This window comes from Phocoena sinus, chromosome 5, assembly GCF_008692025.1.
Source record: "Phocoena sinus isolate mPhoSin1 chromosome 5, mPhoSin1.pri, whole genome shotgun sequence".
NCBI lineage: Eukaryota > Metazoa > Chordata > Mammalia > Artiodactyla > Phocoenidae > Phocoena > Phocoena sinus.
In genome coordinates this window covers 57,261,348-57,270,275 of record NC_045767.1, presented here as the reverse complement: position 1 = coordinate 57,270,275, position 8,928 = coordinate 57,261,348, and the positions used below count along the sequence as shown (strand labels likewise).

Genomic DNA, 8,928 nt, shown 5'->3' with positions numbered 1-8,928 from the left:
CTTGAGCACTTGAGAAGAATGTGTATTCTGTTGTTTTTGGATGGAATGTCCAATAAATATCAGTTAAGTCCATCTTGTTTAATGTATTATTTAAAGCTTGTATTTCCTTATTTATTTTTATTTTGGATGATCTGTCCATTGGTGAAAGTGGGGTGTTAAAGTTCCCTACTATGATTGTATTCCTGTCAATTTCCCCTTTTATGGCTGTTAGTATTTGCCTTATGTACTGAGGTGCTCCTATGTTGGTTGCATAAGTATTTACAATTGTTATATCCTCTTTTTGGATCGATCCCTTGATCATTATGTAGTGTCCTTCTTTGTCCCTTGTAATAGTCTTTATTTTAAAGTCTATTTTGTCTGATATGAGAATTTCTATTCCAGCTTTCTTTGATTTCCATTTGCATGGTATATCTTTTTCCATCCCCTCACTTTCAGTCTGTATGTGTCCCTACGTCTGAAATGGGTCTCTTGCAGACAGCACATATACAGGTCTTGTTTTTCTATCCATTCAGCCAATCTATGTCTTTTGGTTGGAGCATTTAATCTGTTTATATTTAAGGTAATTTTCCATATGTATGTTCCTATTACGATTTTCTTAATTGTTATGTGTTTATTATTGTAGGTCTTTTCCTTCTCATGTGTTCCTGCCTAGAGAAGTTCCTTTAGCATTTGTTGTAAAGCTGGTTTGGTGGTGCTGAATTCTCTTAGCTTTTGCTTGTCTGTAAAGCTTTTAATTTCTCTGTCAAATCTGAATGAGATCATTGCTGTGTAGAGTAATCTTCGTTGCAGGTTTTTCTCCTTCATCACTTTAAATATGTCCTGCCACTCCCTTCAGGCTTGCAGAGTTTATGCTGAAAGATCAGCTGTTAACCTTATGGGGATTCCCTTATGTGTTATATGTTATTTTTCCCTTGCTGCTTTTAATATTTGTTCTTTGTATTTAATTTTTGATAGTTTGATTAATATGTGTTTTGGCATGTTTCTCCTTGGACTTATCCTGTATGGGACTCTCTGTGCTTCCTGGACTTGATTAACTATTTCCTTTCCCATATTAGGGAAGTTTTCAACTATAATCTCTTCAAACATTTTTTCAGTCCCTTTCTTTTTCTCTTCTTCTTCTGGGGACCCTATAATTCGAATGTTGGTGCATTTAATGTTGTCCCAGAGGTCTCTGAGACTGTCCTCAATTCTTTTCATTCCTTTTTCTTTATTCTGCTCTGCAGTAGTTATTTCCAGTATTTTATCTTCCAGGTCACTTATCCGTTCTTCTGCCTCAGTTATTCTGCTATTGATCTCTTCTATAGAATTTTTAATTTCATTTGTGTTGTTTATCACTGTTCGTTTGCTCTTTAGTTCTTCTAGGTTCTTATTAAATGTTTCTTGTATTTTCTCCATCCTATTTCCAAGAATTTGGATCATCTTTTCTATCATTATTCTGAATTTTCAGGTAGACTGCCTATTTCCTCTTCATTTGTTAGGTCTGGTGGTTTTCTGCCTTGCTGCTTCATCTGCTGTGTGTTTCTCTGTCTTCTCATTTTGCTTAACTTACCGTGTTTGGGGTCTCCTTTTTGCAGTCTGCAGGTTCGTAGTTTCTGTTGTTTTCAGTGTCTGTCCCCAGTGGCTAAGTTGGGTTCAGTGCATTGTGTAGGTTTCCTGGTGGAGGGGACTAGTGCCTGTTTTCTGGTGGATGAGACTGGATCTTGTGTTTCTTGTGGGCAGGTCAACACCTGTTGGTGTGCTTTGGGGGGGTCTGTGGCCTTATTATGATTTTAGGCAGCCTCTGTGCTAATGCATGGTGTTGTGTTCCTGTCTTGCTAGTTGTTTGGCATGGGGTGTCCTGCCCTGTAACTTTCTGGTCATTGAGTGGAGCTGGGTTTTAGTGTTGAGATGGAGATCTCTTAGAGATTTTCGTCATTTGATATTACATGGAATTGGGAGGTCTCTTGTGGGCAATGTCCTGCACTTGGCTCTCCCACCTCAGTGGCACAGCCCTGATGCCTGGCTGGAGCACCAAGAGCCTGTCCTCCACACAGCTCTGAATCAAAGGGAGAAAAAACAGAAAGAAAGAAAGAAGATAAAGTAAAGTAAAATCAAATAAAATAAAGGTATTAAAATAAAAAATAATTATTAAGAAAAAAATTTTTATGTATAAAAAAAATACAAAAATGGACAGACAGAATCATAGGACAAATGGTAAAAGCAAAGCTATACAGACAAAATCACACACAGAAGCATACACATACACACTCACAAAAAGAGAAAAAGGGAAAAAAAAAAATATATCGTTGCTCCCAAAGTCCACCTCCTCAATTTGGGATGATTCATTGTCTAGTCATGTATTCCACAGATGCAGGGTACATCAAGTTGATTGTGGAGATTTAATCCTCTGTGCCTGAGGCTGCTAGGATACATTTCCCTTTCTCTTCTTTGTTTGCATAGTTCCCGGGGTTCAGCTTTGGATTTGGCCCCGCCTCTGTGTGTAGGTCGCGTGAGGGCATCTGTTCTTCGCTCAGACAGGACAGTGTTAAAGGAGCAGCTGATTCGGGGCTCTGGCTCCCTCAGGCCGGGGGCAAGGAGGGGTACAGATTGCTGGGAGAGCCTGCAGCGGCAGAGGCCTGCGTGATGTTGTACCAGCCTGAGGCGCGCCATGCATTCTCCTGGGAAAGTTGTCCCTGGATCACGGGACCCTGGAAGTGGCGGGCTGCACAGGCTCCCAGGCGGGGTGGTGTGGAGAGTGACCTGTGCTTGCACACAGGCTTCTTGGTGGTGGCAACAGCAGTGTTAGCGTCCCATGCCCGTCTCTGTGGTCCGCGCTGATAGCCGCGGCCTGTGCCTGTCTCTGGAGCTCCTTTAAGTGGCGTTCTTAATCCGCTCTTGTGCACCAGGAAACAAAGAGGCAAGAAAAAATCTCTTGCCTCTTCGGCAGCTCCAGACATTTTCCTGGACTCCCTCCCGGCTAGCTGTGGTGCACTAGCCCCTGCAGGCTGTGTTCACGCCGCCAACCCCAGTCCTGTCCCTGTGATCCGACCAAAGCCCAAGCCTCAGCTCGCAGTCCCGCCCACCCCGGAGGGTGAGCAGACAAGCCTCTCGGGCTGGCGAGTGCTGGTCGGCACCAATCCTCTGTGCAGGAATCTCTCCACTTTGTCCTTCGCACCCCTGTGGCTGCGCTCTCCTCCGTGGCTCCGAAGCTCCCCCCTCCACCACCTGCAGTCTGCCCACGAAGGGGCTTCCTAGTGTGTGGAAACCTTTCCTCCTTCACAGCTTCTTCCCACTGGTGCAGGTTCTGTCCCTATTCTTTTTTTTTTTAAAGAAGATGTTGGTGGTAGGAGTTTATTAATTAATTTATTTATTTTTGCTGTGTTGGGTCTTCGTTTCTGTGCGATGCCTTTCTCTAGTTGTGGCAAGTGGGGGCCACTCTTCATCGCGGTGTGCGGGCCTCTCACTGTTGCGGCCTCTCTTGTTGAGGAGCACAGGCTCCAGACGCGCAGGCTCAGTAGTTGTGGCTCACAGGCCTAGTTGCTCCATGGCACGTGGGATCCTCCCAAACCAGGGCTCGAATCCGTGTCCCCTGCATTAGCAGGCAGATTCTCAACCACTGTGCCGCCAGAGAAGCCCCCGTCCCTATTCTTTTGTCTGTTTTTTCTTTTGCCCTACCCAGGTACCTGAGGAGTTTCTTGCCTTTTGGGAGGTCTGAGGTCTTCTGCCAGCGTTCAGTAGGTGTTCTGTAGTAGTTGTTCCACATGTAGATGTATTTCTGATGTATTTGTGGGGAGGAAGGTGATCTCCACATCTTACTCTTCTGGCATCTTGAAGCTCCTACCCTCATAACTTTTAGATTTAAAGCAAACATCACAATGGAAGTGAGTAAATTTGACATATCAAAATTTGGGCAATGCAGTTATATTTCACTAATAGGAAATTTAGAGCCATAATGCCTACTTTAAAAAGGGGACTGAACATCAGTTATCCAAGACTATGATAAATAAAGTTAGAAAAAAATCAACAAATCATACCTAAAAATAGCAAAAGGTAAAAAACAATACAGAAATGAACAGATATTATTAAAATTGAAAATCAACCTATGATAGAGGTGATTAACTAAGGCACCGTCTGCCTTAGTTCTTTGTAAAGACCAATACAATTGAGAAATGCCTGGAACCTCTGGCAAGAATGATCAAGGACGAGAGTAACTAATAAGTAACCAATATCATAAATGTGAAAATGTTACTAAATATATCTCTAATTTTAGAGAAATTTATAAATCTGGTTGTTATTATGAATGTTAGGTCAATAATTTTGGAAACTAACTGTATACGTTCTAGAAAAATAAATTTACCAGAATCTCACATAAGATAAAACATTAGAATTGTTGATATACATTTAATATTAAGATTAGTGACTTTCTATAACTCTAGGCCCAGATTGGTTCACTGATGAAATCTAACAAATATTTAAGGAGGGAATAGCATCTCTCTTTACAAAAGCTCTAATAATTAAATAAGAAGAGGAGAAAAGATATTTCTCAACTCTTTATGAAATCAACATTGCTTTGATATCAAAACTTGACAAGTTCATGGTAATAAAAATACAAATCAGTCTTATTCACGTACATAGAAGCAAAAATCCTAAACAAATATCAGCCAATAAAACTCAGTGGTTTAAAGAGGCTGTTACATCAAGAACCAAGGAGGTAGTATTCTAGGAATTCCAGAATGGTTTGCTATTTGAAAATCTATCAATACAGTTCAATATGTTAATATACTACTACTAATAAAAATGATATAATTATTTCAAAATATTCAGAAAAATAATTTGATATTATTCAGTACCCATTCGTAAGCAATCATTGGAAACTAGGATTAGAGGATAACTTTATTAAGATGATAACTATACTTAGCGTATTCAGAATAGATCACATATATCTGCGAATTTTAAAAAAAGTCTGCTTTATTCACATGGTACTTCATCTCCTTACAAAGCTGTATGTAATTTCCTTTGTGTTGGGAACCATGTTATACAATTAATTTTGTGTTTTTCTTTGGCAAATACAAATACTGGGAAAATAGTACACAGTTAATTACAAAGTCAGTGCTTTTTCATCTCTTTACTTGAAATTCTGTTGATTCATATCTTTGTATTGCTAATTCCTTCTCTTTATTCTGATTTACTCAAAGATCATCTTTTCAGGTAGGAGTTCTCCAAGCATCTTGGCCAAAATGATTCCCTGAGGTCTCTCTGAACAAGTATTCAGCTAAGTTACCAGGGATAAAAATAATCACCATATGTGATTACACATTCATATTTGCATGTCACATTATTTTTTGAGTGCTTCTAAGTGTCAAGGGTTCTTCTACTTACCAAGGATAGAGTAGTGATGAAAACACAATCCCTGATCTGCTTTATTTTGGAAGGAGTGAGACAGTTAAAATAACAAATATTAAAACTTCAGAAAATGACAAAGACTCCTTGATAATAAATCACAGTAGCAGATATAAAACAAATTGTTGTAGTACTTTTCATCCTTGGGTTCTTCCTTTCAGTGGCCACCTAAGATTAATAATATATGTTCATAATTCAAGAAAATACATTGTGATAATCACTTTTGGTTTAAAGATACATGCTCCCAAAAAACAGTGAAAGGAGATTATATACATATTTTTATGGTAATCCTTACAACTAAATTAAAAATAAAGTCTATGTGTTTTGATCAACATTTTAAAATAATAGTACCACATACTGAGGACTTTCAAGTATATTTAAAACAATTTTAATGGATTATTTAGTAGAAGTTCTATATTAATAATATCACTTTTCCTTTCCTCTAACCTCCAGAATTTATACTACAATTTGTAGAGCACATACTTCTTTTTATAAAGCTCTTGTCATTTTGTAGTGGTGCATTACTAATCAGACAATTATTCCATACTGGTAAAACATTACTTAAAGTATTTATTATAGCTCGTAGACTATTAAAGTTACCCAGTTATAAATTGCTTACGTTACCTAAGGTGTCATTTGCTACACAGTTCAAAACTACTTGTCCTTTCTCAAAGCAAGTGTTGCATAATTATAGTAAGTGACTGCAATTATAAACACATAACTTTCAAGAATGACATTTATTGACTTAATTGAAGTAAATTTCGATGAAATTTTTTTCCTCAAACATAAAATTAATAAAGACTATCCTTTGTAGAAAATCTCAATCATGTACATTTTGTAATTTTTACCTCCTGTGTTCATTTATGTATTCTTTTGTTCAATGAATACTTTTAGAATATTTAGTATATATAAGGAAATGTACACAAGAAAGTCAACAGAACCAGCACTATAAGGTAATGGGTGTTAATTAAACTGTCAAGCAAGTGGCATGTGTGGCTTATTATTAGGAGTAGAAGTCTGAACACTTCTGTCCACTGCATTTTGATATCAGAGTTGCCAGAGAAAACACAATGCAGTCAAGCATTGGATGGAACAATGATTTACTCACCTAGAGATAAGGCAGAGCAAGATTAACTTCATTAGTGGGTGTCAGTACCCCATTGCCAGCAGGTCCCTCCCAGCAGTGGACACAGGGCAATTAACCTGCAGAAATCCCTCTTGCGCTGCAGCAAAATGATCCTGTTCCCTCCCGGCAAGGGACAGATATAGTAGTGGGTTGGCCAGGTGCCATATGAGGCACATGCTTAAGCAAAACAAAGAAATACACATTGAGTCTGAACAGCAAAAGCCATTCCCACACAATGTGATAAATGCAGCACAAGCTGTGAGGTTTCTTTATCTCTTGGTAAAGAAGTGTTCCTTCCTCAAGGCCCATTCTTATGTGGCCAAGTAGAAACCCAAAAACTGCATGTAGGATATTGCCTTTCCCAACAGAATTCCTGCTGAATTCATGCTCAGTGGGAGCCACCTAGGAGATTGGCCCACCCATATGCAATCTTAGCTTGACTTGGTAAATGTATGGTGGCTAAATTGAGAGAGACTACATTCTACGATAATCCATATTGGTCAGATAATATGGAATTCTACCTTATTTTTAACATCGTATCTTAGAAGAGCATTACCGTAAGACTGTACATAGAGAAAAATATTCAGAACAGTAAGACTGGAAATTTTCGTTTAAGGCAGAGTTGAAGGAGTTGGGGATGTCCAGTGCTAGCCAAAGAAAAATAAAATGCATATTGAGGAAAGATAAAGGAAGTATAATTTGTGCTAAATTTCTCATAATAAGGGTGCAATTCTCGATAAGGTTCTAATTTACATAGTAACTTATATGTAAATACAAAATAAATTTACAATAATTAATAAAAATATTTTAAAGAGACAGAAACATAGAGTTAAAGTAGACAAAAAAATCTATAAAATATATAAATGGGAGATGCTCTCTGGAAGTAGCCGGTGGTGAAAGAAGCATGGCGGGCAAAGATGATTCAGGCAATTCTGGTTTTCAATAATCATGGGAAGCCCCAGCTGGTCTGCTTCTACCAGCGTTTCCCAGAAGAAATTCAACAGCAGATTATTTGAGAGACCTTCCATCTAATTCTCAAGCGGGATGACAACATCTGTAACTTCTTGGGGGGTGGAAGTTTGACAGGTGGCTCTGACTACAAACTGATTTATCAGCATTATGCTACCCTCTATTTTGTATTTTGTGTGGATTCATCAGAGAGTGAACTTGGACCTCATCCAGGTTTTTGTGGAGACTCTGGATATGTATTTCAAAATGTTTGTGAATTGGATTTGATCTTCCATATGGATAAGGTGCACTACATTCTTCAGGAGGTGGTGATGGGTGGGATGGTGTTGGAAACAAACATGAATGAAATCGTGGCTCAGATTGAAGCTCAGAACAGGCCGGAGAAATCCAAGGGTGGCCTTTCAGCAGCGCCCGCCCGGGCCGTGTCTGCCGTGAAAAACATCAACCTGCCAGAGATGCCTCGGAATATCAACATTGGCGATCTCAACATCAAGGTCCCCAACCTGTATCAGTTTGTCTGAGGGTGGAAGATGGCTGAACTGAGTCCTTGGAACCAGCAAAGCTGAGCCAGTCCTGCAGCAAAACCCGCTCTGCGCCCTGGAGGAGTCCCACCTCGGGCAGTGGTCCCTGCTGTCCTGAATCGGGAAGGAGTCCTGTGTCCACTGCCAGCCTGTGCTTGCATCTCACCTATGAAGCACATGCCTAGTGGCTCTACTAGAGTTGGCACAGCCAGAATCCTTTTGTATAGCCACAATGTCTCATCACCATCTCCTGTGGCATACACTCCCCACTGCCACAGTCCTGGCTCTGCTCTCCCAGGTGTTTATGTGCAGGACACAATCCAAATCATAAGCCTGTTGTTTGCCTGCCCCCACATTTCTGCCAATAGGGAGGGCACACCCCCACAGCCAGATGGGTCCCCCTCAAAGGGGAGAGGCCCTGTGTCTGTAGAAGGCAAAGCTGACAACATGTGGAACATAGAATTATGACTCTTCCAGGTTTAAAATACATTCTCCCCCCGAGGAGCAGAGGGGTCAGTTATGAATGATGGGTCTTCTTTGTCCAGGAAGCCCACTGCTGTCTACACCAGCTTCTGGAGCACGAGAGCATGAGCTGGGGTCATGTGTTCTGGACCTGGCACAGGCGAAGGCTGGGGACATGGGCTGCCTGCTGGCTGAGACCGGTGGCAGTGCAGCATCTTCTCCCCAGTGTGCGAGGGGTCCCTGCCTGAGCTCACTCTGGGCATTCCCTGTTCCCCTCAGATGACAGTCCTCTAGAGCTAGCTGTGGAAACCTGTATATGTTTATGTGTGATTAGAGTCTTTCTTCCTGTGGTTAACTTAGAGCTGAAGCTGCTCCTCAAAGTAGTGCCCCTTACTCCTGTGCTGCCTCGGGGCCAGGTCTCAGGTATGATGTTGAGCTCCCTTGAGATTAGGGAGCTCGCTGCACCATCAT

The 8,928-nt window shown here is 40.6% G+C and overlaps 1 pseudogene across 1 annotated transcript; it reads left to right on the top strand.

Annotated features, from left to right (window-relative positions):
* Positions 1-7,422: 7,422 nt before the first annotated feature.
* Positions 7,423-8,164, top strand: LOC116754392 (annotated as a pseudogene). Its single transcript, XR_004350049.1, has one exon. The product of XR_004350049.1 is annotated as an AP-3 complex subunit sigma-2-like (transcript).
* The last annotated feature ends 764 nt before the right edge of the window (positions 8,165-8,928 follow it).